The sequence below is a fragment of the Maniola hyperantus genome, chromosome 4 (assembly GCF_902806685.2).
Source record: "Maniola hyperantus chromosome 4, iAphHyp1.2, whole genome shotgun sequence".
In the NCBI taxonomy this organism is placed as follows: Eukaryota; Metazoa; Arthropoda; class Insecta; order Lepidoptera; family Nymphalidae; genus Maniola; species Maniola hyperantus.
This window is the reverse complement of record NC_048539.1, coordinates 13248899-13265914: the sequence shown is the minus strand read 5'-3', so window position 1 is coordinate 13265914 and position 17016 is coordinate 13248899. Positions and strand designations below refer to the sequence as shown.

The 17016-nt window shown below is 38.3% G+C and overlaps 1 protein-coding gene and 1 non-coding gene across 2 annotated transcripts in view; both read left to right on the top strand.

The window, feature by feature from the left end:
• LOC117997148 (uncharacterized) overlaps nucleotides 1–17016 on the top strand; it is a 68577-nt gene that overhangs the window by 42685 nt on the left and 8876 nt on the right. The window lies entirely within an intron of this gene.
• On the top strand, nucleotides 13480–13552 carry TRNAK-CUU (transfer RNA lysine (anticodon CUU)). Its single transcript has one exon. It is a non-coding gene; the product is annotated as a tRNA-Lys (tRNA).

The following is a 17016-nucleotide window of genomic DNA, read 5'->3' as shown; positions in this document are numbered from 1 at the left end:
CCGTAGGAGCTCTGGTTTTGGGAAAAATAGTCTAGATATTATGTCCGCAAGCATGTTACCAAATTTCGTTAAAATCGGTAAAATGGATGAGCCGTGAAACGTAGCAGACGGACAGACACTTTCGCATTTTTAATTTAATTCAATTTAATTTAAAACAACTTTATTTTTAATAGATTTACAGAGAGTACTAAGAATACAGGATACACTTGAAAAACAAAGGGCTTTAGAAAGGGAAGGGTTTTAATATTAGTATTTATAGTATGGACTAGCCTTTATGCCCCAGCTATGCCAGCTCGTGACATGTCGAGATGGCAATCGGGGTGGGGACGTCCCGCACACCTGCACAGCCTCCGCGCTAACCCGATGCGGGACTAGGTTATCACGGCTGTTGGGCAGGTTAACCCGCTTCCATCTTAGACTAAATCATCAATTACCACCAAGTGAGATTGCAGTCAAGCGCTAACTTGTACATCTGAATAAAAATAAAAAACCGGCCAAGTGCCAGTCAGGCTCGCGCAATGAGGGTTCCGTACTACAGTCGTATTTTTTCGACATTTTGCACGATAATTCAAAAACTATGATGCATAAAAATAAGTAAAAATCTGTTTTAGAATGTACAGGTGAAGACCTTTCATATGATACCCCACTTGATATAGTCACTCACTTCGAAAGTTGAAAATACTAATTATTAGTTCATGACCACAATTTAATTTTTTTTGTGTGATCTAACCCTAAATTCACGGTTTTCAGATTTTTCCCCAAATGTCAGCTATAAGATCTACCTACCTGCCAAATTTCATGATTCTAGGTCAACGGGAAGTACCCTGTAGGTTTCTTGACAGACAGACGAAAGACAGACAGACAGACATACAGACAGACAGACAGACAACAAAGTGATCCTATAAGGGTTCCGTTTTTCCTTTTGAGGTACTGAACCCTAAAAATGGAGTCAACCAGTTACACTGGAGAAACGTTAGTGTGTAGGGGTTCTTAAACGTAGTAACGTAATTTGCAACATTCATAATACAGGACGCAGTGGGCTAAGACTTAAGATATGGTGCGGCACACAGGAAATTACATGAGAGTTATCTGACGCCGTCACGCACGTGGAGTGTTGCGTTAAGAGAAAACGTTCTTGATAGCCTCGACTTAGGGTACCTACTCATAGATACTCTTCATAGATAGTATGGATTCCATAAATAAAAACCGGCCAAGGGCGAGTCACCGAGGGTTCCGTACTACAGTCATATTTTTTCGACATTTTGCACGATGTTTACTTTGCTGTTATCTGCCAAAGCCACCGTGATGCAAACTTGATAGTCGCTGATCGTTCCTCCCTGTGTTGGAGACAATACGCAGAGAAACTTTCAGCTTTCATAAAATAACGAAGGTCTGGCACGCGCTGGCTCTCTAAAATCATATATTTTCTTTCTGAATAAAATCAGATATCCTGATTGAAATAATATGTACCTAAGTATATCAAAAATTGAAACCGGTCCCCACGTGTATTGCAAGGTATTAACAATCGATTAGCGACGCGTGAAAAATTTGCAAACTAATACATAAATTAAAAAGAAAGTTAGCCAATCAATATTTTGACATGATGCTGAATCAAAAGTGATGTAACTCGCTAAACGAAAATAAATCACACACTGTGTTATAAAACAGATTAATTGAGGAGTCATAGTTATGGAGATAAATGGTCGAAAACGTTTTGGACGGAGTTGAATCAATATAATCTAAATGGAATGCATAATTTTTTGCAATAGTTTTGTATTTTATTTATAAGTTTTTAATAAGAGTTACACACTATACGAGGCAATGGCCTGTTTGCGCCAGAATAAATCAAGCGATTTTGTCGCTTCACCGTTAACCCCTTAACTTGGGGGGTTGTTGACCTTTTATGAGGAAACCTCTTTTATTAATTTTTTTTAAATCACAGCTTGCATTTGAGTCACGATCTCCCAAAAATATAAGAAAGATCGAAAAGAAAAGAAGAGCGACTTGAAAATTAAAATCTTTACTTACTAAATCCTTGACTTTTGAAAAATGGAAATGAGTCATTAAAACTTTTCTGAAAGGAAAAACTATGAGCCTACATTTCGTTAAGTTGGAGATAGGTATAAGTAGGCACCTATTTATTGTAGGTTTTTTTTTAAGAATATTAGCCATGTTAAATGACTAATATTCCCCCTTTCCTCTCCAACTAAGCGTCAGGCTTGTGCTAGGAGTAGGTACGACAATATTATAGTGCAACGGGCGGGGTTTGAACCGTCGCGTCGGTCTTTCGGTTTTCAGTCCACTCCTTTACCGGTTGAGCTATTGAGGCTTAGGTTAACCGTATATAGGTAGATATAGTCAGCGACAGGTCGAGATAGCAATCGAGGTATGAGACGGCGGGATGCCCTGCACACCCGCACGTCACCCGCACTCGCCCGCACCGGATTAGCGCGGGGCGTTCCCTCCCCAATTGGCATCTCGACCTGTCGCATACTAAACCTACTTACTAAAAATGCTATTGCACCGCATCTGTATTGATCCTTCATTACTTAGCAACAATTGATTTTCCAACGGTGACAACGGAATCGCACCAGGCACCTATGCTTAGTACCCGTACCAAGCAATAACGTTTTTCAGACAAACACATTATGTTATCCCTCTAATGATCAAGTTAAGGCTATGACACATACAACGCGTGACGGAAACATGGCTAGGCGGCTCCTAGAAGTTTTAAGAAAAGAACTACATAAATGAGGGCGCTCACATTTCATACTGTAACGTGCGTCAAACAGGTATTATTTGTCTCTAGTAGCTGTTACGGAGAAAGTTCTTGCAGTCACTCGTTTTCTGAGACGCCATGACATGCAGCTGTCGTAATACGTTGTGTCTGACTAGCATTTTAGTGCCCGAAAAACCAATATAATATTATGCTGAAGAAAACGATCGTCTCTGGCTCTTGGAATTACTGCTGTGCGGGTCGTCTCCGTTTGGCCGAGGCCAATCATAAGTACCGGCCTCGAGACGTGGCCTACTTCCCGGGTAGGGCGCAGGGTGCCTCCATCGTAATTCGTACCCCAGTAGAGTGTTTCAAGCCATGATTTCGCCAGTTAAGGCCTACCTCCTAGGCTCATTGCTCTAGAGCTTGTTTTCAATTCCGGTGGGCTCCGCCCTGAGAGGGTAGCTTCGGTCCGTGCTGCGTACGATAGGTTCAACGCAATGCACGGAGAAAGTTTGAAATTACGAGTACGTACGCGGTTAATGTGTCATCCTGCCGCTGGTGGTAGTCGCGCGTCGCTGCCGTTGCGCTTTCTATGTATCCAGGGCTTTATCTCGTAGCTACGTTCCGTTGGGCGGTTCGATGAGCGCGTGCTTCCATGACCTTTTGTTTTTGCAAGCCGATTGATTCTATTAACATTCTTCGATTCTTGTTCCATTAATTGATCAGTGCAACGGCATTCTCGTCGTATGTTTTTAGTGATAAGTATGATAAAGTTGATAAAGTTGATGGAATTTTGTATAATAATGTAATCGTGACTTGATTACGTGTATGATAACGTTTAATCAGCATTCCTCATGTCTATACAGCTCTTGTCCAAGGAATCTAAAAGAATATTAAAATAAAGATTGCTAGAATTACAAAAACTTATGAACTCAAAAATATTATTCATAATTTTATTTAACGTAAGTATTATTTTGGACAAATACATTACAATTAACATAAATATTAATACTTTTTATTAATTACATACCTACCTAAAGTACGTGACAGGTCGAGTTGACGATTGGGGTGGGACACAGCATAAAAAATTTAAAGACCCCTTTGACATGTTTTTATAATCAACATTATCTTATTGTACATCTTCTACAGGTGTTATGTTACACGTTATAATATGCTGATTTATAGTCAAGGCACAATACAGGCCTAAGCCGGTGAAACTCAGTTTATAATGGTCGCATAATCCAACCTTAGCTCTTTGAATCGTAACAATAGTAACAATATCATACAAACCATTACATAATATGGCATAAAGCGAATGCAAATGGCTGGAAAGTTATCGTTTCATATTTAAAATTATAACAAAAGGCATAAGGAACTCGCCCCGGATGATAAGGTTGCATAATGTAACAGAATGTAACTAAAATTGGATGCTCCACAATCTATATAGTATACTAGTTGTTGGTGCCCGCGACTTCGTCCGCGTGGATTTACATTTTTCAAAATCCCACGGGAACTCTTCGATTTTCCGGGATAAAAAGCCTATGTAATGTATATAGTAGTAATCCAGAGTATAATCTATCTCCATTCTAAATTTCATCCAAATCCGTTCAGCCGTTTTTGCGTGATTGAGTAACAAACATCCACACTTTCACATTTATAATTATTATTAGGATAAAAGGAAAAGTCGACTGACTGACTGACTGACTGACTGACTGACTGACTGATCTATCAACGCACAGCTCAAACTACTAGACGAATCGGATTGTGGGGGTTGAATTTTCAAAAATCCTTTAGCGGATGCCTATGTCATAATAGCTATCTGCATGCCAAATTTCAGCCCGAGCCGTCCAGTAGTTTGAGCTGTGCGTTGATAGATTAGTCAGTCAGTCAGTCTCCCTTTCCTTTTATATATTTAGATATTGATTTTTATAAGCAACTGCTTTTAACTGCATTTTCACTTGGTGGTGGGTGACGATGCAATCGATTGAAGAGTGTTAGGTATCTAACGGTTTATAACAATCGTTGTACCCCTTTATCGTAGTTAGAACCATTCTTTCCTCTATTATTCTGTCTAGAATAATAATAACAATGTTACCTGATGCCACTCAACAACCTATTACGTTACCTATATCAGAATAATAAAGAAACCAAATAGAAAAAAACCGGCCAAGTGCGAGTCAGGCTCGCACAACGAGGGTTCCGTACAACAGTCGTATTTTTTCGATATTTTGCACGATAATTCAAAAACTATGATACATAAAAATAAATAAAAATCTGTTTTAGAATGTACAGAAGAAGACCTTTCATATGATACCCCACTTGATATAGTTATCTTACTTCGAAAATTGAAAATACTAATTATTAGTTCATGAGCACAATTTAATTTTTTTTGTGTAATGTAACCACAATTTCACGGTTTTCAGATTTTCCCCTAATGCCAGCTATAAGAGCAACCTACCTGCCAAATTTCATGATTCTAGGGCAACGGGAAGTACCCTGTAGGTTTCTTGACAGACAGACGGACAGACAGACAGACAGACAACAAAGTGATCCTATAAGGGTTCTGTTTTTCCTTTTGAGGTACGGAACCCTAAAAACTTATCAAAAGAGACATCAGACAGGCATTCCATGATATATCCTTTTCGTCATGTCAATTGACTATCAATGAATTATAACAGCTACATAATAAAAGTAAATTAATTATAATCTAATTAGAATCAACTTTTTGTAAGTAGACAACGATGTAAATGTTAACAACGTGTCAAAATTCCGGCATAAATTATTATAATAAGAATACATAATGACAAAATTGCTGGCTGGAGTGTTCTCGAAAACATCATTATTTTCTTTGAATATGATTTTTTTCATTGTCGTTCATATTATAACATAATATGGAGACATTTTAACCGCTTTCAAATTCTTTTCAATACAGTTGATCGTAAAATTTATTTGAAAAATGCACTACTTACCTACTTGTTGTTTCTTTGTAACAGTAAACCCCAGATATATTATATCGTCTGATGACTTTGTAAGCATAATATATTTTTGGGGGGATTATGTATTCAGTTAAAAATACTTTAGATATTAACTATTCATGAACTGCCTCCACTTTTAATATTGGGCCTTCAAGTAAAGAGTAAATAGGCATCTTCGAGGCAAGCGCGCTTTAAGTACCTAGGCTGCATCATCAATTGCCAGCAGATGGATTCGCAGCCAAGCGCTGATCTATAAATTAAAAAAAAAATCTTCTTTCTTCTTCTTCTTAGGCGCTTTAACCTCGGCAGACTGGTCGTGGTCATGATTTCAGCCATGGCTCGTTTGACATTTTGTCTCCACAAATTCCTGATAATACAGGTCTTTAGATACCACTGCTTACATTATACTGGATACATCACTGCTTTCCAGGCTTTCAGAATAGCCGTTGATCATGGTCTTATAAATGCTATAAAACGTAATGGAAAGTAATGGAAACTTAATAACCATAACAAACAAGTTAATAAAAAGTTCGCAAAAATATCGTAACTTGCTAAACAGCAAGAAAGTAATCTGAACACTTTCGTTGATGCAATTAATTACGTACATGATTCTTGAATTCGGTAATGAAACGAGGTCGATATCATTAAACGACTTTCCACAAGTGATCGAGATTCGTGAGGTATCGATAAATCTCTCCATCATGCATTCGTCACTTGCTTCGAGAAAGTTGAATTTATTAGTAATCGATATTATATTCGAGTGGGTTTTACTTTTCAACCGCAACCTGAAGGACCGATTTTAAACGATTCGAGAAGTGAAACTGTTTACAATAATAACGCTGAAGATTTACGAGCAATAACGGATGTCCGAGCGAAAGTAATAGCGCTTTTTATGGAAACAAAACAATGAGAAATTCCTTCTCTGGGAGAGGTTGCGTATTAATTTTAAGAATGTGCGTTTTTAAATTGAGGCTTCTCAAGAATATTGTTGGCGGAAGCTTGTCGGATACGAAATGCGATAAAACTTTCCTTTTAAAACTTATGTACATAATATATTTTACAGACTGAAAATAATAAAACCATTAACACTTGATAAAACTGATAGTGATAAAACTGATAGTGTTTGTTCTTAATTCTAGTTCCTAAATTATTACAAAGACTCAAGGAGTCTTTAGGTAAGTACCTACTTAGTTATTGATCATTACTAAGTAAGTAGTTTCAGAATGTACACTATTGTTATCAGAATATTGATTGATTGAACATTTGACTCGCTCTAGCAATGCGCGGGGCTGCAATTGGTTGTACAATATGGCATTATTGTAAATTGAACACTTGAAATGTGCAATCGCCTAGTTTCTTGCTGGTGCTTCTCGGTAGGAACGGCATTCCAAACCAATAGTAAATTATTTTGACGATTCAAAAGCACTTGTAAAGGTTTACTTGAATAAAAATCTATTCTATTCTATTTTATAAAATAGAAACGTCAGTTAAGAAAACAACGGTAAGTATCTATCTAAATATATAAAAGGAGAAGTCGGTTAAAAAGGTCTGGCTGACTGACTAATCTATCAACGCACAGCTCTAACTACTAGGTAGACGGATCGGCTGAAATTGGGCATGCAGATAGCTATTATGACGAAGACATCCGCTAAGTAAGGATTTTTGAAAATTCAACCCCTAAGGGGGTAAAATAAACAGGTTTAAAATTTGTGTAGTCCACGCGAAGTCACTGCCATAAGCTAGTTAAAAATAAATTACCTACCTATGAAATCTTTCAAATAAATAATAATTAAATTTATGTTTCTAGGTTCATTAATAATCATAATAAAAGTCTATATTTTTTTATAGTCAACAAATAATAACATCAGAAGAAAGTCAATTTATAATCTACAGTCGGAAGTAAATTGTTAAGTTCAACTTTCAAAAATACTGTTATCTGCTTGGATTTAATCTGAATTTTAATGTTCGCCTAGCCGCAAGCTCAGCGCTATAGAAAAGTTTGAGTTATGCTAATCTTTCACACCTCGTAAAACTTCATTAGGGCCATTTCGTTTCATAGTCATAATGGACGCCTACATTCATCATGCCCTTTCCTACTTTCTTCTCCGTCCTACTAACTTATGACCTTCAAATGGTATGGATATTGCACACGACTGAGTGCAGTATAAACATAGTGGGTTTAAATACATGAGTCTACATGAATAGCTATACAAAACAAACAACTTTTGTTAGAGAGCAATGATCGATAAAGGAGGTGGCGGGCGGGATGCGGGTAGATGAGGAAGGACCATGTTCAATGGTACGCTCTCCAAAAGATTCGCTATGTTCATACAGGCTGAAGGATGGGTCATATTAATCGCCAGAGTTCTATTAGTTCAAATCTCCAGAGTTTTCAACGAAACTTATATATTATCCTTGTTTGATTTTCATAAATCGATATCCAAAACCTGCAAATTTTTGTTGCAATGATGGAAAAACCAGCTGTACAACCATGGTCACTAGAGACAAGTAGGTACAAATGATTCAGAAAGGTTAATTTACATCCTCTCATGCGGACTATGCAGATATACCTAGATAAACAATATCATATATCTACCTAATACCCAAAGTATAAGTCTAACATTAACATCTAACAGCAAAATGTTTAGTTGATAGATGGCTGCTAGTCGTCGCGTCGGTATGTTAGATCTTTATTAAATTTTCACTATGGTACAGATCTGTATGTGGGAGTGAAACAGGTTTGTTTTATTGACATACAAAATCGGAGAGCTTATTGGGTATTACGGAACCTTCGTTTTGTCGAGAACAATGGAAGTAGTAGGACGGTTACTATAATTAACTACTGACTGATAATATCAGTTCTAGTTAGGAAATTATTCTAACAAAATGTGCTACGTGCTACTTGTTCATCTTAAACAAGTTTTAGAGGTCAAGAAGCAATCAGTGCTTTCTTATATCTGTGTTACGATGATCGAAAAAGCGACTTTTTTTTTACAAAAAAATATAACAACTAAGTACCTAGTCAAATTGAAATTGTTAGGTAGGTACAAGCAAAAAGCAGCATTTGCGAACTTGCAGATTTTGCTAAGAGGCTGTAGTGAAGGTACTATTATGTATTCTGAACAAGAGGGAACAGATTTTGCCAAGAGGGCACACGGATATTCCATTGCACAACCATAAATATTTTTTACTGACCCGCTTTGACATACTTACAAAGGTGCATGTAAAGTTTTGTGATGCGAAAGCATTCAGGCTTTACCCAAGTTACCTATGGGATCCTTATATCCTAATAACACCTCACTTTATACGCACCTAGGTCAAGAACTAATCTAAATTCTTATCATTACCTCAAAAGTCATTGACATTGGACACAAAAACAATTGCTCTGAAGTATGCATAAAAAATCGGATATAATGTTCGGCAGGCATATCCGCTTGCGACTCGACCTTGGCGAAAGATTAATTTTCCTTTTACTGATACACGATACAATACAAGACATATAAGGCGCCGTTTCAGCTTTAAACACTATAGCAACAATATCCTGTAATAGCACGCACAGACATACCAACTTCCGACACCAACTTCTGTCGGCAGACTCGAGCGAGTGACTTTTCGCTCGTCTATATTCCGGAGCTTATCAATAACTACCTACGTGTTGTAATGATGGTGGTTTGGTTATGTGAATCTCACATGTTACCCGAAATTTCTTCCAATAGGATAGGTAAAGTATTTTTGAAAATAATTATGAATTCACGGATCAAAAAAAAAACGGTTAGCTTGTCCGTGCTATTTGAGATAACAATAATGTTGTCAGCTGCAATCAAAATATTTTTACTAGATGTTGCAGATTTCCTATGACATTATATGATTCTTCGCCCTCGTCCTTTGTTCCCGGTGTTTACCAGTGTCTGGTCCTTGTTGTAAACTGTTTGGTTCGGCCACAATTTGTAGGCACATCTGTCGATGCTTGATTATTAGGCACTGCGAAGTCGATTGCCTTGAAAATTTCTGCCTAACATATTGCTTTACTTAATTGTTAATGCAGGTCATCGCCCAAGATAAGATATGCCCTAGCCAACAAAATTTTTCATGGTTTTGGAACCAAATAAATCTCCTCTTAGATACTAATGAATGACCCGTTTGAAATCCAGACGTCGCTGAAGTTGCATTGGTGCTAAATAAACATTTTAGGACCAATGAGTCGGTGCCATTTTGCTTGTTCAATGGCCCTGTCCTTACGAAGTAATATATAAGTCAATGATGCAGGTATATTTTTATAACCATAGTGCCGGCCCTTGTACAATGCAAATTGTTTGAATTAATGTATTCTATTTCCATAATATACAGATCAACTCAACTTCGATAATTTATTAGGATGTTTTAGTAATACCTACGCTACGCCACGGCTTTATTAAAAACATCCATAGTAAAATCACATTTTGTTGTAATTTTCCGTAATAAAAGGTAGCCTATGTCACTTTCCTGGTCTTAAACTATACCCTTGCAAAAAATCCCGTCGATCCTTTGCTCCGTTGCGACGTGATTGAAGGACAAACCAGCAAACCAATAAACCAACAAACAAACACACTTTCGCATTTATGATATGGGTAGTGATGTGCCGACGTACTGGTTATTACAGTCTACAGTTTAGACTCAAAACAAATACCTACCTAGAGTACCTAGTTCTAGCAACTATTGTGAAGGCGGCACTCTTATCTCTAAAAGCAATCTCTCCCAGACAGACTCTCGTTAGAGTCAGAGGGAGCAATGAACTGCGATAAACTTTGACTTTTGACGATCTGTTTGACCCAACGCCATCGCCGCAAAATTGTAGGTACTCACGTTCCCAGGTTCAAATTCCGTGTACGACAATTTAGATTTTTTTTCTAGAATCAAATATTTTGATACAGGGGTTTTTGAGACTATTAAGATACGCTTACACGGACAATTGAATTCCGAAATTCCAGGCTTTGTTAATTATGACATCACGACCACATAAAGCAATTTGCGGCAATTTTCAGCAATGTTATGCAAAATAATTGCTCCAGATTGCTCTAGATAATGATGCCCGCAACTTCGTCCGCGTGGATTTAGGTTTTTCAAAATCCCGTGGGAACTCTTTGATTTTCCGGGATGAAAAGTAACCTATGTCCTTCCCCGGGATGCAAGCTATCGCTGTGTACCAAGTTTCGTCAAAATCGGTTGAACGGATGGGCCGTGAAAAGCTAGCAGACAAACAAACAGACGGACAGACAGACAGACACACTTTCACATTTATAATATTAGCATGAAAGTATGGATTTGATTTGACAATCAGGGAGCGTAAAATTTTACCAATTCTGAATAAATAATTTGTAGTTTCTTTTTTCGTAGTAGTGGCAGTAGATGTTAATTGCTGTCCTCTTATCTGTCCTGATGCGCGAAAGTTAATAAACGTAAGATCTTCTTAAGCTTTGAGAGGCTTTTATATAGGAATTGGGAGCAAAACAATTAAAATAATAGTCGCACCACATCAAGTAACTAAGCCGAGAGAAATGAAATAAGGTCGTGTCACAAGAGCAGCGTATTACCGGATTACTAGCATTTACTAGTTCGCGCTGTGTCCTACTTTCATTTCGTGAAGGTTTTACCCGAGCCCTGAGACGAGAGTAACTTCGTAAATCTGCTAAATAGAAAAAATAAAGCCTTTATTTACTGAGATTAAAAAATTTCATTGAAAATTACTTTTTTTGACAAAAAACATTGGAGTTGTTTGATAGCCATTGTGAAATATAATTGTTGTGGCCCGCGCCCTATCGCCATTTTTGCTTCATATTTATACATCAAATATTTTTATTTTGACTCTTATAGTGACTATACGAGTGGCCTATCCTTCTGTCTGCCAATTCGCACTTGGCCAGCATGGTAGACTACGGCCAAAACCCTTCTCACTCTGATAGGAGACCCGTACTCTGTAGTGAGCCGGTGATGTGTTGATCATGATAACACGCACATAACGCACGTTATAGAGGTGTGTGTCCACCACTAGGCTATCACCGCTTTCGAGTTCCATGCGGTGCGAAGCGGTGTTAGCCTAGGTCAAAATAATCGCTTCAAATCTGAAACACCCCTAACTTGTTTTGATCGTGGCCTTGCATACGGCCGCGCGATCTTCGATGACACGGCAAATGTCGCTGAGTCATCGAACCGATACAATACATTGGTCGTGGCTTCGATTCCGTGTCGGTCACCTTCACGTGCCGTACCACTATACCTACCTGCCTTCGAGTGCATTTTTACGACACACTGAACCTTTTCCGCTTGCAGTAATATTGCCTTGCAGTTGTAGGTTATGAATATGGATTTTTCCGATTGTAAAATCGTTTTATTAGGGTTCTGTACCTCAAGAGGAAAAAGGAGCCCTTATAGGATCACTTTGTTGTCTGTCCGTCTGTCTGTCGTGTCTGTCAAGAAAAACTATAACCTTCCCGTTGACCTAGTATCATGAAATTTTGCAGGTAGGTAGGTCTTATAGCACAAGTAAATTTAATTTGTGGTTACATTACAAAAAAATTAAAATGTGTTCAAGTAAAAATCAATTTACTAAATCACATATTGATGGTGCTGCTGTCATTAACTTGCACTTAAAAATATTTAAATATCTTGTACGCTGGTACGGAACCCTCAGTGCGCGAACCTGACTCGCACTTGACCAGTTTTTTTCTAACTGATCCGTTACTGCTTGGTTTAGGTAAAAGTAAAAATAAGCCTTGAATTGACCCTCATATTTTTACACGTTACGTTTACGTAACAAAAAATTATCGATATCGATTACCTGGTACAGTACCTATGTGATGTCAGTCACCTCACTAGAAAATTGCCATCTCGACCTGTCACGAACAATACCTATACCTACCCGTCAAAAACATAATTGTATTGTATTAAAGATATACGTAGGTATTATAGTTAGGTTGGTTTTTTAGGTTACCTGCGTAGTAAAAGCATTGTTTATAAACTCGTAAATTCTAAAATAATGACGCGTGCCCTTTTGTTGCACATATAAAGGGAAATGTGCCAATGAAAGTTCCGCCTGAATAACCATATTCCTCGCATACTAGTGTAATAGCACGCCTTTCCTCGCGCCGCTGGGCGCATTCTTGCGTTAGAAGAAAGCTCTACTCAACCTTGAAGCTTTCGCAACCGACTGACCGGTTCTAAAGAGGAACTCAAAAAAAGAGCGCGCGTGTAAGCTTATTTTTAGGATTCCGTACCCAAAGGGTAAAACGGGTCCCTATTACTAAGACTCCGCTGTCCGTCTGTAACCACGGTGTTTCTCATGAACCGTGATTGTTAGTTGAAATTTTCACAGATGATGTATTGTCGCTATAACAACTAATACTAAAAACAGAATAAAATAAATATTTAAGGGGGCTCCCATACAACAAACGTTTTTTTTTGGCTCGTTTTTATAGATAACGGTACGGAACCCTTCGTGCGCGAGTCTGACTCGCACTTGGCCGGTATTTTCCTATGTGTGGCTTAGGACTCTTTGAACATACTCTTATAGACATAGAACATACATAGAATTACCCGATCCTCTAAGTAGGTAGATTAGATATCTATTTTGAATCACAGTCACGACCCGGAACTAGCCAAAAAATTGCCCTAAATAATGCAGTCTGGACTACGGACCCGATTTTGCATTCCTTTTCTCCTATATATATCGAATCTTGATATTATTTCAAGCGGACTTTGACATTGTTGTTACATAATAATCTGATATACTATTTCAATTTTCTCAGCACAGCCCGGCTAGCTCAGTCGGTAGAGCATGAGACTCTTAATCTCAGGGTCGTGGGTTCGAGCCCCACGTTGGGCGAAAAAAAATTTTTTTGGTTTTTTTAATATTTTTTAAAAGTATATGTATGTCTATTTTTAACACATTTTTCAACATAATTTAAAATTAAATGGGAGTTACAGGAAATAATAACAAACTGAAATATCATAATAATTATAATTTTATTTTAAAGACACACAAAACAGGTTTCAACTATAAATGGTCCAAATACAAAAACAATAGACGGTAACCCTTAACATGACGTGTACGCAACAATACTTAAATAAATATATATGCACTAAAAAAAACATACAATTTGTAAAATACAGAATAAAGAAATTGTCAATTATTATTAAAAAAATATATATAAAGTGGTTTAGGTAAATAGTTAATATTTATATTTGAATGGTAGACAAATGAGTTAACTAGAATACAAAAAAAAGAAAAAAAAAATTGAAAAACCACCCGAACAACGCCCCTAGCGGATTGAATTTTTGCAACTTGTAATAGATGATCTCTGCACCACAGTTCATTCTTCTGCAGGATCATCGTTCCCATTTGTTATTGTTTATTGTAATTTATTAAAGTTTCAATGAAGTAAATAAGTTTGTAATTAGTTGTTAATATAAAATGCATGTGTGAAAAACTAAAGATTACTATTATTGTAAAAAAGAGCTTTCGCACAGCACAGAGAATCAGCTTATTCCATTACTTTGCATACCGAAGTACCGGTCCTTGTGCCTGCCTACGTAATCTCAATAAATTAATAAAAAAGTTCCACGCTGAGACAGTAATAGGCTATTACTTAACTTGCATCTGTGAAAGTAGGGTGGGGCTCGTACCGACCACCCAAGTTGATTGTTTCATTGGTTTTTTTAAATGTTTGATAGGTCAGCGCTTGATCATATTGATACATATTATTAAACAAAATTACCTATAGTAGGTAAATTGAGACTGGTGGTATTTTTTCAGTGATTTCTGATTTAAAAAAATTGCGGTTTAATCTAGTCATAAGCTATTTTAATCACAAGAGATTAAAATAATATATGGATTAAATTATATTCATACTCAGTTGAGTTTACCTAATTGTCTTAGATTTTAAATTCGCATAGCACTGAGAGTGTGAAGTCTGCCCAGCATCCGCCAATCATCACTTGGACAGCGTGGTTTACCAAACCCTTATCTTTATGAGAGGAGACCTCTGCAATGTGCTTAGTAGTGAGCCGGCCGGCGATAGGTTGATGATGATGATGACCTAAATTTTTATTACTAGACCCTGCCTTAGCTATGGATTATAATCATCATCATCATGAGCAACCCATCGCCGGCTCACTACAGAGCTCGCGGGTCTCCTTTCCGAGTGAAAAGGGGTTTGCCCATAGTCTACCGCGCTGACAAAGTGCGGATTGGCAGACTTCACACACCTTTGAGAACATTATGGAGAACTCTCAAGTATGCAGGTTTCTTCACGATGTTTTCCTTCACCACTAAAGCAAGTGATATTTACTTGGGTTAAAAAACACACATAAGTAACTCAAAAAAGTTAGTGGTGTGTGCTCGAGATCGAACCCCCGACCTCTGATCAGGAGGCGGACGTCCTAACCACTAGGCTATCACAGCATCATGGACTTGATAGTACAGAATATAATTATTATAATACGGGTTAAATGGTGGTTAATGTTAGGTACGTACAAATAAAATCACTTCCTTATATATTATAAATCCGAAAGTGTGTTTGTTTGTTGGTTTGTCCTTCAATCACATCGCAACGGTGTGCAACGGATTGACGTGATTTTTGCATGAGTATAGATAAAGACCTGGAGAGTGAAATAGGCTACTTTTTATCCCGGAAAATCAGAGTTCCCACGGGATTTTTTATAACCTAAAACCACGCAGGCGAAGTCACGGGCATCAGCTAGTAGTATAATAAATCAATGCCATATTATGCTATGCAGAAAATCTGTAGCTTTATAACTTTGTGAGGCTTCAGGAAACACACGTTTACCACGTGCTGCGGGTAGAGGACACAATAGGTAATCTGATTGTGTCTTGATTTCTAGGTCTTTGCTAATTAGTCACAATTCCCATACCTACCTAAAGGCCTTGATACTTTGAACCTAATAAATAGCAACCTACTTTTGCTAAGTATACTATACTACATATTTATCTACCTACATATTTATTTTGCTGTCGTGTGTTTGATTTGATGTCATACTAAAGGTATGATTATTGATTCCGAACCACGCTGCACGCAGCAGTGCTGCCGCAACAGTGCTGTCACCAGCTGTCACAGCGCTGTCGCGGCACTACTGGTCCCCATACAATCTCTATAAGCTTATATGACATTACATTCCGAGCTAGGCAGCAATGTCGCGGCAGCAATGCAGCGGAACATTGCTGCCTAGCACTGCTGCGTGCAGCGTGGTTCGGAATCATACCTTAAATTGGCTTTTTTCGCACGTCTTGTCCGCGTGCATATAATACTATGTAGGTACATACCTAGGTTTCTGGCTAGGAATTCTATGACATTAAGGAAATTGTATGAAGCCGCACGCACACTAAAAAAAATACTTCTCTTCGTACAATTTCCATGTCACAGAATTCTCTACCTCTAGAGTCTAGTCTGTACCTCTGTTAACCGATTTATGCAAAATTTAATGTATTATGTAGATTCAAGTAAAGAAAGCCGGTATAAATCTTAGCGGGTACCCATTACTCTTTAGTGCTTACTCTTTGATTTGAAACATGAAGTAAAATGCGGAAAGTTACACTAGATGTTCTGTTACAGTCCAGTAACTTGGCGCTCCGCTTGGCAGGGCACATGGGCCGTAGCCCCTCCGGCGTAGGCTGGCAGGAGGTATAATCTTGCACAAAACCTTCGAAGACGATACTCGCAGCCAAGTACATCACACTTGCTCTGCGTGCATGGTTACTGCGGTCATGTTTCCGGACCACGGCGTGTGTTAATGGTCGTGATACAAACAATAGAACGCATAGATTAATTCTTTTTTTTATTCTACTTTAACATACCTACTAGGCTTGCCTAGGGCTTTTTTATACACAGGAAATGCCTGACGCATACCCCTCCGTCAGGAAAACGGAGAGGTTATGTGGGGCATGCTACCACTAAAACCTGTATTTATCCCTCGACAGACTTACGGTTGCGCGGGTATCACTTAGTAGTATTGCCATACGAGTAGATATTATAGACCAGAGGGGAAGCTTCACACTAGCTCACGCACACCACGACGTGCCACGGACGCTCCGTGCGCCCAGTTTGGCGGCAAACGGAGCGTCCGTGACACGTCGTGGTGTGCGTAAGCTGCGCTAGAGTGAGTGAACCTACAGCCAGCCGATAGTATGAAGCTTCCCCTCTGGTCTATATATCTACTCGTGTGGTATTGCTACCGCGCTCCCGCTAGATTTTAATAGGTACGTCACGAATTGGCAGGTGGGTCCTACCGCTAGCCTGGCTGCTACCAAATCCGTCTCGGAAGCGCGTTCGG